The 12,339-nt window shown below is 41.8% G+C and overlaps 1 protein-coding gene across 2 annotated transcripts in view; it reads left to right on the top strand.

Annotated features, from left to right (window-relative positions):
- The window catches only part of FAM193A (family with sequence similarity 193 member A), a 201,302-nt gene that overhangs the window by 9,554 nt on the left and 179,409 nt on the right, over positions 1–12,339 (top strand). The window contains exon 1 of one of the 2 annotated variants that reach the window (XM_064286155.1): positions 1–12,339. This exon is cut by the window's right edge and continues 19,431 nt beyond it. The exons of the other annotated variant lie outside the window; for it this stretch is intronic. The gene's annotated coding sequence lies outside the window, so the exon portion shown is untranslated. 2 annotated transcript variants of the gene reach the window in all.

A 12,339-nucleotide genomic window follows, 5' to 3' on the forward strand; every position in this document is an offset into this window, starting at 1 on the left:
GGGGGGGGATCCTGTCCATTCTGTGTGGAGTCACAAAGCCAGAAGGTGTCTAAAGAGAAGCAAGACTGGAGGACTGTCCTGATTCTCAGGAGTGGCCTTGAGCCGCACTGCCCGTGTGCTGGGCAGTACTGCATGTGATTACTGAGACCTCCTTCACCAGTGACTGCCTGAGGCAAAGAGGGAGGGACGGCTGTGGGAGATGTAAGAAAACATAACTTATAGCATCTTTGGCCCAAAACGAAACTCTGGTCCAGAAAGCTCCAGGGGACACACATTTATTAGGCTTTGGGACCTTGGGCAAGGTTTCAGCCTTGTGCTGCCTCAGTTTTCTAAATGACGATGACCCCCAGATCCTAGATTATTGTAAGAGTTAAAGAGAATTAAATGCAAGAAAAGTGCTTAGACGATTCAGTGACAGTACACGGTGACCTACTGGCACCTGGTATGTGCAGCGTGTGTTTACAATCATTTTTCAGGAGGCTAAGCTGGACTTTATTTGGTGCTCTACCTCAGGATTCTGTTGATCAAACGTTTTCTATTTGTGGAATGGGAACACTCAACCCAAAAACCAAACCTGCTGCTGTCAAGGCGATTCTGACTTCATACCAACCCTGTAGGATGGTGCAGGAGCAGGCAGCATTTTGCTCTGATGAACACAGGGTCACTGTGACCAGAACCGACTCAAAGACACCTAACAACAAGACAGAGCAGAACTGCCCCGTAGGGTTTCCAAGGCTGTAATCTTTATGGAGGCAGACTGCCACATCTTTCTCCCACGGAGTGGCTGGTGGATTCAAACCACAGACCTTTCAGCTAGCAGCTGAGTGCTTAACCACTGCACCACCTGGGCTTCTGTAGGGAACAAGTACGCACAGTGAAAACGTTAGGCGGGTTTTGGATGAGCTCTGCTTCACCATAGCCTTGCATGGTCGTTTGCCCTCACGTGGGCAGTAAAGGTGTTGCTTTTCTCCCCTTAAATGAAAAGTTGGTAGGTGAAGGATAGCCTGAGTATATTTTATGTTCCATTTCAAGTTTATGATTTTCGTAGTATTCCTGATAATTTAAGTAAAAAAAAAGCTCACAAAACAGAAAACCGTGTTTGTAGCATAGACCCATTTCTGTAAAATATCTGTCTGTGTGTGTGGATGTCTTTGCATGGGGAAGTCTGGTAAGGATAGATGTCAAAACACTTTGTAGTGGGAATTCTGATGACTTGATGTTTTTGCTTGTTGGTCGTTCCTCAAGTTTTAAAACTTTACTACAAAGAATATACTGTACTTATGGAGTAAAAGGAAACCCCGGTGGTGTAGCGGTTAAGCACTACGGCTGTGAACCAAAGGGTCGGCAGTTCAAATCCACCAGGCGCTCCTTGGAAACTCTATGGGGCGGTTTTACTCTGTCCTACATGGTCGCTATGAGTCAGAATCGACTCGACGGCACTGGGTTTGGTTTGGTTTGGTTTGGGATGGAGTAAAAAGGTAAACTGTACTTTTACAACCTGATACTATAACACTTTTCCTTTTTTAAATAAAACCAATTTTGGCTCTTTATATCTTTTGGCAGGCATTGCATATAGGATAAAAATATTTATACCATCAGAGTTCAATTTTCTGAACAAGCGTGCGAAATTAAGTCATACATTTGTTACTTATAAAAGCCAGTACTCCTCTATTAGGGAAGCGGACTGTGTCCCAGACTGTTGGAGTATCAAACTGTATATATAATTTATGCTTATGGGGTGCTCACATGGGAGTTTAGGGCTCTTTTGGGGATGCTGTTAGAGGTTCATGAAAGGAAGCTATGTGGGGAAGAGGTCGTAGTACCTTTAGACGGCACTATTAAAATTTTAATGTCAGAAACACAAACTGACTGGAGTGTAGGAGGCATTTGTAATAATGTAAATCTATTTTCATTCAAGGTGATAAGAAGGAGAGTACGGCTAATAATGTTTAAAGGCCACCATACAGGGTATCCCGTGATTGGCAGCTGTGATTATGGCTCTGCAGGTTTCACCTGGGTGTGCCTATAGGCCTGCCCTGTGTTGTAGATACAGAACCTTTGTGCTTTAACTAAAATTGATAACTTAACAGTTGAAATTATTATCAGTGGTGGATCTGGCGATAGCTCCTCTGCGGTTCGTTATTTTTATGTGTGTGCACACTGTGTAACCGCCTCCTGTGTCAAGACACAGAGCATTCCCAGTGCCCCAGAATGCTGCCCCCATACTCATCTGCATGGCTCTTCTGATCTGTAGCCTTCAGATTCGCTTTGCCTGCTTTTGAATTTCGTGTACAGGTTTCCCCTGCTGTCTGAAAGTAGAGCATTCCTGTGAAACCTTTCAGAAACCGAGAGGACATCAAGTGAAGCAGCAATTACCGTTAATTTATATGGGAAGAATCTGAGTGTTCCCAGACCCCACATCGTACCAATAACGCGTAAAGCCCAGAATACCACTGCCATGCAGTACAAGCAGGAACGATGGGGTGAAGGGAGTTGGGCAATGCCACTCTCGCTTCTCGGGGTGGGCGCAGCCTCTTCAATGGCTCCCTGAAAAGCAAACGCTGACTGCTGTTTCCGCCTTTTGCCTTTTTTTCTAAAAGCAAAGTTTACTTAGGATTTCTCTTGGTTTGCGAAAACAGGTACTAATGTAGGTATTTTGTAAAACTCGTTATTGTTGTTAGGCGCCGTCGAGTCGATTCCGACTCATGGTAACACCATGTAAAACAGAACGAAACACTGACCGGTCCTGAGCCGTTCTCACAGTCGTTATGCTTGGGCCCGTTGTTGCAGCCACTGTGTCAGTCCACCGCATTGAGGGTCTTCCTCTTTTCCGCTGACCCTGTGCTCTACCAGGCATGATGTCCTTCCCCAGGGACTGATCCCTCCTGACAACATGTCCAAAGTACGTAAGACGCAGTCTCGCCAACCTTGCTTCTAAGGAGCGTTCTGGTTGTGCTTCTTTCAAGACATTTATTCGTTCTTCTGGCAGTCCCTGGTATATTCAATATTCTTCGCCAACACCACAATTCAAAGGCATCAATTCTTCTTCGGTCTTCTTTATTCATTGTCCAGCTTTCACATGCTTACGATGCGATGGAAAACACCATGGCTTGGGTCAGGTGCACCTTAGTCTTCAGGGTGACATCTTTGCTCTTCAACACTTTAAAGAGGTCCTTTGCAGCAGATTTACCCAATGCAGTGCGTCTTTTGATTTCTTTATCGCTGTCTCCATGGCTGTTGATTGTGGATCCAAGTAAAATGAAATCCTTGACAACTTCAATCTTTTCTCCGTTTATCATGATGTTGCTCATTGGTCCAGTTGTGAGGATTTTTGTTTTCTTTATGTTGAGGTACAATCCATACTGAAGGCTGTGGTCTTTAATCTTCATTAGTAAGTGCTTCAAGTCCTCTTCACTTTCAGCAAGCAAGGTTGTGTCATCTGCATAACGCAGGTTGTTAATGAGTCTTCCTCCAATCTCGATGCCCCATTCTTCTTCATATAGGCCAGCTTCTCATATTATTTGCTCAGCATACAGATTAAATAGGTATGGTGAAAGAATACAACCCTGGCGCACACCTTTCCTGACTTTAAACCAATCAGTATCCCCTTGTTCTGTCCAAACAACTGCCTCTTGATCTATATACACGTTCCTCATGAACATTATTAAGTGTTCTGGAATTCTCATTCTTCGCAATGTTATCCATAATTTGGTATGATCCACACAGTCGAATGCCTTTGCATAGCCAATAAAACACAGGTAAACATCTTTCTGGTATTCTCTGCTTTCAGCCAGGATCCATCTGACATCAGCAATGATATCCCTGGTTCCACATCCTCTTCTGAAACCAGCCTGAATTTCTGGTAGTTCCCTGTTGATATACTGCTGCAGCCATTTTTGAATTATCTTCAGCAAAATTTTGCATGTGTGTGATATTAATGATATTGTTCTATAATTTCCACATTTGGTTGGATCACCTTTCTTGGGAATGGGCATAAATATGGATCTCTTCCAGTGAGTTGGCCAGGAAGTTGTGTTCCATATTTCTTGACATAGACGAGTGAGCACCTCCAGCGCTGCATCCGTTTGTTGAAACATCTCAATTGATATTCCATCAATTCCTGGGGCCTTGTTTTTCGCCAGTGCCTTCAGACCAGCTTGGACATCTTCCTTCAGTACCATCGGTTCCTGATCATATGCCACCTCTTGAAATGGTTGAACACCGACTAATTCTTTTTGGTATAGTGACTCTGTATTCCTTTCATCTTCTTTTGATGCTTCCTGCGTCATTTAATGGTTTCCCCATAGAATCCATCACTATTGCAACTTGAGGCTTGAATTTTTTCTTCAGTTCTTTCACCTTGAGAAACGCCGAGCGTGTTCTTCCCTTTTGGTTTTCCGTTTCGAGCTCTTTGCACATGTCGTTATAATACTTTACTTTGTCTTCTTGAGCTGCCCTTTGAAATCTCCTGTTCAGTTCTTTTACTTCATCAATTCTTCCTTTTGCTTTAGGTGCTCGACGTTTGAGAGCAAGTTTCAGAGTCTCCTCTGACATCCATCTTGATCTTTTCTTTCTTCCCTGTCTTTTCAGTGACCTCTTTCTTTCTACATGGATGATGTCCTTGATGTCATTCCACAACTTGTCCGGTCTTCGGTCTCTAGTATTCAGTGTGTCAAATCTATTCTTGAGATGGTCTCTAAATTCAGGTGGGATATACTCAAGGTCATATTTTGGCTCTCATGGACTTGCTCTGATTTTCTTCAGTTTCAGCTTTAACTTGCATATGAGCAATTGATGGTCTGTTCCACAGCCGGCCCCTGGCCTTATTCTGACTGATGATATTGAGCTTTTCCATCGTCTCTTTCCACAGATGTAGTCAATTTGATTTCTGTGTGTTCCATCTGGCGAGGTCCATGTGTACAGTTGCCGTTTATGTTGGTGAAGAAAGGTATTTGCAATGAAGAAGTCGTTGGTCTTGCAAAATTCTATCATTCGATCTCCGGCATTGTTTCTGTCACCAAGGCCATATTTTCCAACTACCAATCCTTCTTCGTTTCCAACTTTCGCATTCCAATTGCCAGTAATGATCAATGCATCTCTATTGCGTGTTCGATCGATGTCAGAGTGTAGCAGGTGATAAAAAAATCTCCGGTTTTTTCGTCTTTGGCCTTAGTGGTTGGTCCGTAAATTTGAATAATAGTCATATTAACTGGTCTTCTTGTAGGCTATGGGTATTATCCTATGACTGGCAGCGTTGTACTTCAGGATAGATCTTGAAATGTTCTTTTTGATGATGAATGCAACACCATTCCTTTTAAGTTGTCATTCCTAGCATAGTAGACTATTTAATTGTCCTATTCAAAATGGCCAGTACCAGTCCATTTCAGCTCACTAATGCCTAGGATATCGATGTTTATGTGTTCCATTTCATTTTTGATGATTTCCAATTTTCCTAGATTCATACTTCATGCATTCCAGGTTCCCATTATTAATGGATGTTTGCAGCTGTTTCTTCTCATTTTGAGTCGTGCCACATCAGCAAATGAAGATCCCAAAAGCTTTACTCGATCCATGTCTTTAAGGTCGACTCTACTTTGAGAAGGCAGATCTTCCCTAGTCATCTTTTGAGTGCCTTCCAACCTGGGGGGCTCATGTTCAGGTGCTGTGTCATACAGTGTTCCGCTGCTATTCATAAGGTTTTCACTGGCTAATGCTTTTCAGAAGTAGATTGCTGGGTCCTTCTTCCTAGTCTGTCTTAGTCTGGAAGCTCAGCTGAAACCTGTCCTCCATGGGTGACCCTGTTGGTATCTGAATACCGGTGGCATAGCTTCCAGCATCACAGCAACAACGCAAGCCCCCACAGTATGACAAACTGACAGACACGTGGGGGTTTGTAAAAGTGAGATGGCGTAAAGCAAACTTTTGAAAAACGGGGATCCTGTAAAAGGACCTCCTGTCAGGGCTCTTTGGCTCAACATCATATCTGAGATGCATCGGTGGCGTTCCATGTAGCAGTGGATTGTTCTTTTTCATGGCATGTGGTTTTCCAGTGTGTGACTATTTATTTATCTATTCCAATATTGACAGACATTGGGTTATTTCATTTTTATGGCTGTTAGGAATCAAGGCGATATGCACATTTCCATACATGTCTTTTGGTGGACGTGAGCACCAACGTATTCAACTAAGTTTCAGTTGAATATGTAACTGGGGGTGGAATTGGTGGATATACACATGGGATGACTGTAGCAGATTCTGCCAGGTAGTTTCCCTAAGTGGTTTAATGTTAAATTTTACAAGTTAATATATAGTACCGTTGGTTGTGTGTGTGTGTGTACAGTCGTTTAGATTTTACCTCACGTCTAGATTTGTATAACCATTATCACAGTTAGGATACAGAACAGTTTCATTGCCCACAAACGCCCTCCTGCTCTCCCTGTTCAGCCACACTCTCCCCACCCTACACCTCATTTGGCAACCACCGATCTGTTCTCTGTTATTACAGTTTCATCTTTTGGAGAATGTTGTGTAAATGGAATTATATGTTACAGGTAGTCCTCGATTTACTATGTATTCCAGTTACAATGAACCACACTTAGGGTCATCCCTTTTTTTTTTCTTTTTGGTGTATCTTATTGTTAGTAATATGTATTACGTGCAGTGTTGCAACATGTAATTTGCTGCTGTTATTCTCAGACGTAATGTTTCGAACCCCCAAAGACAAATAAAGGTTGGATTTATAAAGATACTGGTAATAAAGGCAATGATGAAAACTAAAAAAAAAAAAAAAATGAGGTATTTGACTTACATCAGAACCAACTTGCTACGAAGTAGCCTTCTGAATAATGCAACCTCGTTGTAAGTAATTATCCATTGTGTGGATGTCCCACAGTTTATCCCATCGGGGTTGTTTCTAGTTTTTGGTGGTTATGAATTGAGCTCCTATAAATACTTGTGTGTGGGTTTTTGTGTGAAAGTAAGTTTTTATTTCTCTAGGGTAAATGCCAAGGAGCGAGAGCTGGCTCATATGAAAATGTAAGAAACAAACTCTTTTTCAAAGTGGCTGTCCCATGTTGTGCCCCCACCAGCAGTGTATAAGAATCCCAGTTGCTCCTCATCCTTGTCAGCACTTGGTATCGTCAGTAGTTTTTATTGTGATAAATAAGCACGTAGTGGTATCTGTCATAGTTTTAATTTGCATTTCCCTGATGGCTAATGATAATGAACACTTTTCATGTGTTTATTTGCCATTTCTCTCGGGTGAGGTGTTTGTTCGAGGCTGGCTTCGCTATCTAGTGTTGCTGTAACAGAAATGCCACAAGGGGATGGCTTTGACAGACAGATTATTCTCTCACAGTTCAGGAGGCTCGAAGTCTGAATTCAGGGTGCCAGCTCAGGAAAAGGCTTTCTCTCTCTGTTAGTTCTGGGGGAAGGTCCTTGTCATCAATCTTCCTCTGGTCTAGAAGCTTCTCAGCACAGGGACCCCAGGTCCATAGGATGCACTCCGTTCCTGGCGTTGCTTTCTTAGTGGTATGAGGTCCCTCTGCTCTCCGCTCACTTCTCTCATATCTCGAAACAGATCAACTCAAGATAAAACCTAACCCTGTAGATTGAATCTTGCATCATTAACATAACTGCTTCTAATCCTACCTCGTTAACATTATGTTGTTACTTAGTCTTGAGTCAGTTGCAACTAGCAGCGACCCTGTGTACAATGGAATGAAACACTGCCTGGTCTTGCGCCATCCTCACAGTTGTTGTTACGCTTGAGCTCATTGTTGCAGCCACTTTGTCAATCCATCTTGTTGAAGATCTTCCTCTTTTTCACTCACCTATTTTATCAATCATAATGTCCTTCTCCAGGGACTGGTCCCCCCTGATAACATGTCCAAAATATGTGAGATGAAGTCTTGCTGTCCGTCAGTTCTAAGGAGCATTCTGGCTGTACTTCTTCCAAGACAAATTGGTCCATTCTTCTGGCTGTCCGTGGTATATTCAGTATTCTTTGTTAACATCATAGAGGGTTAGAATTTACAACACATGGGATAGTCATATCAGATCACAAAGTGGTGGACAACCACATAACACTGGAAATCATGGCCTAGCTAAGTGGACACACGTTTTTAGGGGAATCAAGTCAATCCATAATAAAGACTTTGCCTATCTTTAATTAGGCTCTTTGTTCTTTTCTTCTGAGTTTTGAGAGTTCTTTATATATTCTGGACACAAGTCTTTTGTTGGGTACATGATTTGCAAACATTTTCACATAGTCCATAGGTTACCTTTTTATTCTTGTTAACAATATCTTTTGCAGAGAGAAAAAAAATTTCGATGAAGATTAATTTATTGAAAAAAAATTTTTTTAATGGATCATACTTTTGGTTCCATATCTAAGAACTTTTTATTTTAGCTCCAGGTCATGAATTTGTTCCCCATTTTTTTCCTAAAAATTTTGTAGTTTCACATTTTACATTTAGATATATGACTTGTTTTGAGTAAATTGTATAGGGTGTGAGATTTAGGTAGGTGTTTTGTTTTTTTCGTATATGAATGTCAGGTTGTTCCGACCCATTCGTTGATAGGACTACCCTTTCTTTACTAAATTGACTTTTCACCTTGATCAAAAATCAGTGAGCCTTATTTGTGTGGGTTTAATTCTGATTTCTGTTCTGTTCCATTGATCTGTGGGTCTAGCCCTTTGTGAATATCACATGATCTTGATTATGTGTTTCTTTTTTTGGTAATTGACCATGAGCATGCTGAGTAATACGTGGGTTATTTTCCCTCTTTTTTTTTTCCTTGTACCTCTGATGAAAGTTTACAGAACACATATTGTTTTATGACATTGGTTAACAGTCCCATGACACGTCAATACTCTCTCTCCTCGACCTTGGGTTCCCTATCACCAGCTTTCCTGTCCACTCCTGCCTTCTAGTCCTTGCCCTTGGGCTGGTGTGCCCCTTTGGTCTTATTTTATGGGCCTGTCCAATCTTTGGCTGAAGGGTGAACATCAGGAGTGACTTCATTACTGAGTTGAAAGGGTGTCCGGAGGCCATACTCTCAGGGTTTCTCTAGTCTCTGTCAGGCCAGCAAGTATGGTCTTTCTTTTTGAGTTAGAATTTTTGTTCTCCGTTTTTTTCCATCTCTGTCTGGGACCCTCTATTGTGGTCCCTGTCAAAGCAGTTAGTGGTGGTAGCCAGGCACCAGCTAGTCTTACTGGACTCAATCTGGTGGAGGCTGTGGTAGATGTGGTCCATTAGTCCTTTGGACAAATCCTTCCCTTGTATCTTTAGTTTTCTTCATTCTTCCTTGCTCCCAAAGGGGTGAGACCAGTGGAGTATCACAGATGGCCGCTCACAGGCTTTTAAGACCCCAGACACTACTCACCAAAGTAGAATGTAGAGTGTTTTCTTTATAAACTGTTATGGCAGTTGAGCTAGGTGTTAACCAAGACCATGGTCCCCACAGCCCTCAGCCCAGCGGTTCTGTCCCTCAGGGAGTTTGGATGTGTTTATGGAGTTTCCATGACCTTGCCTTGTACAAGCCGTGCTGGCTTCCCCAGTACTGTGTAGTGTCTTACCATTCACCAAAGTTAACCACATAACTGTTGTCTGTTTAGTGTTTCGATGATGTCAGTCTTAAAATAGTGTCTGTGGGTGGTGCAAATGGTTAACATGCCCAGCTGCTCACTGAAAGGTTGGTGGTTCGAGTTCACCCAGAGGCACCTCAAAAGAAAAGCCTGTCATTCTATTTCTGATAAATCAGCCATTGAAAACCCTGTGGAGCACAGCTCTACTCTGACACGAGCCCAAAGCGGCACAGCAGCCCTGGGGCAGGGACTGGAAGGCAGGAGGGGTCAGGAAAGCTGGGAATAGGGAACCCAAGGTTCAGAAGGGAGAGTGTTGGGACATGTCGTGGGGTTGTTAAGCAATGTCATGGAACACTGTGTGTACTAACTGTTTAGTGAGAAACTAGTTTGTTCTGTAAACCTTCATCTAAAGTACAATTTAAAAATAAAAAAAAGGGCAACACAGGAAAAAAAAATTGTTTTGGCTATTTTAGTTTCTTGATTTTCCATACACATTTTAGAATCAGCTTGTCTGTGGTGGTGGCGTTGTTAGGTGTCATCGGGTCAGTTCTGACTCATAGTGACTCTGTACGACAGAAGGAAACACTGCCTGGTTCTGCGCCATCCTCAGAATTGTTGCTCTGTTTGAGCCCATTGTTGAAGCCACTGTGTCAACCCATCTCACTGAATATCTTCCTCTTTTTCGTTGACCCTCTCTCTACCAAGCATGATGTCCTTCTCCAGGGACTGGTCCCTCTTGATAACATGTCCAAAGTATGTGAGAGGAAGTCTTGCCATCCTTGCTTCTAAGGAACATTCTGGCTGTACTTCTTCCAAGACAGATCTGTTTGTTCTCTTGGGAGTCCTTGGTATATTCATTATTCTTTCACGTGCATATGAGGTGATTGAAAACACCAGGTCTTGGGTTAGGCACATCTTAGTCCTTAAAGTGACATCTTTGCTTTTTAAGCCTTTAAAGAGGTCTTTCACAGCAGATTTGCCCAATGAAACGCATCGTTTGGTTGCTTTACTGCTGCTTCCGTGGACGTTGATTGTGGATTCAAGTAAAATGAAGTCCTTGACAACTTCAGTCTTTTCTTCATTCACCATGATGTTGGGCATTGATCCAGTTGTGAGGATTTTTGTTATCTTTATGTTGTAATCCATACTGAAGGCTGTGGCCTTTGATTTTCATCAATAAGTGCTTCAAGTCTTCACTTGCAGCAAGCAAGGTTGTATCGTCTGCATATTGAAGGCTGTTAATGAGTTTTCCTCCAATCCTGATGCCCGTTCTTCTTCATATAGTCCAGATTCTCAGATGATTTGCTCAGCATACAGATTGAATAAATATGGTGAAAGAACACAACCCTGGCACGTACCTTTCTGTCTTTAAACCATGCGGTATTCTCTTATTTGGTTTGAACAATTGCCTCTTGGTCTAAGTAACAGGTTCCTCATGAGCACAATTAAGTGCTCTGGAATTCCCATTCTTTGCAGTGTTCTTCATAATTTCTTATGATCCACGTAGTTGAATGCCTTTGCGTAGTCAGTAAAACTCAGGTATTCATTTATGGTATTCTCTGCTTTTAGCCCAGATCCATCTGTCATCAGCAGTGATATCCCTGGTTTCACGTCCTCTTCTAAATCTGGCTTGAGTTTCTGACAGTTCCCTGTTGATGTATTGCTGTAACTGCTTTTGAATGATCTTCAGCAAAATTTGTGCGTAATATCAATGATAGCGTTCAATGATTTCTGTATTCTGTTGGATCATCTTTTTTTGGAATGGGAACAAATATGGATCTCTTCCAGTCAGTTGGTCAGGTAGGTGGCTTCCAAATTTCTTAGCATACATGACTGTTTCCAGCACTGCATCTATTTGTTGAAACATCTCAATTGGTATCCTGTCAATTTTGGGGGCCTTGTTTTTCACCAGTGCCTTCAGTGCAGCTTGGACCTCTTCCTTCAGTACCATCAGTTTTTGATCATATGCTACCTCCTGAAATGTTTTGAACATCAACCAATTTTTTTTTGTTGTTGTCTAGTGACTGTGTATTCCTTCCATCTTTTGATGCTTCTATGTCATCTAATATTTTCCCCGTAGAATCCTCAGTGTTGCAACTTCAAGCTTGAATTTTTTCTTCAGTACTTTTCAGCTTGAGAAATGCCTAGTGTGTTCTTCCCTTTTGGTTTCTTATTTCCAGGTCTTTGCACATGTCATTGTAATACTATAGCTTGTCTAGATCTACAAGCAATTCTGTGGGGATTTTGATTACAGTCGCCTTAAATCTATAGATCAGTTTGGTGGAAATTGATATGCATACCCTTTGAGCCTTCTAATCCATGAACACAGTATGTCTCCCCATTTATTTGGTTTTCTTTAATTTTTTTAACCAGCATGTAGATCCAGCATGTGTTTTTTGTTAGATTTATATGTATTTCATATTTTTGAGCTCTTTACTATTCTAAAATTTGTTTTTAATTGTTCATTGCTAGTATATAGAAAAATACTGTGTGGTCACCTATTTTTTGACCTTCCTAAGCTTATGTATTAGTTGTAGGAGTTTTGGTGTGCATTTATTGGGATTTTCCGTGTACACAATCATGTTGTCTGTGAATAGGAACAGCGGTTTCTCCTTGCTTTTCAATCTGTGTGCCATTTACTTCGTTTTCTTGCATTGTTGCACTGGCTAGAACTTCTAGTGTGATGTTGGGTAGTAGTGGTGAGAATGGGCATTATTACCTTGTTCCTGATCTTAGGGGGAAGCATTCAA

The sequence above is a fragment of the Loxodonta africana genome, chromosome 5, assembly GCF_030014295.1.
Source record: "Loxodonta africana isolate mLoxAfr1 chromosome 5, mLoxAfr1.hap2, whole genome shotgun sequence".
Classification (NCBI taxonomy): Eukaryota; Metazoa; Chordata; class Mammalia; order Proboscidea; family Elephantidae; genus Loxodonta; species Loxodonta africana.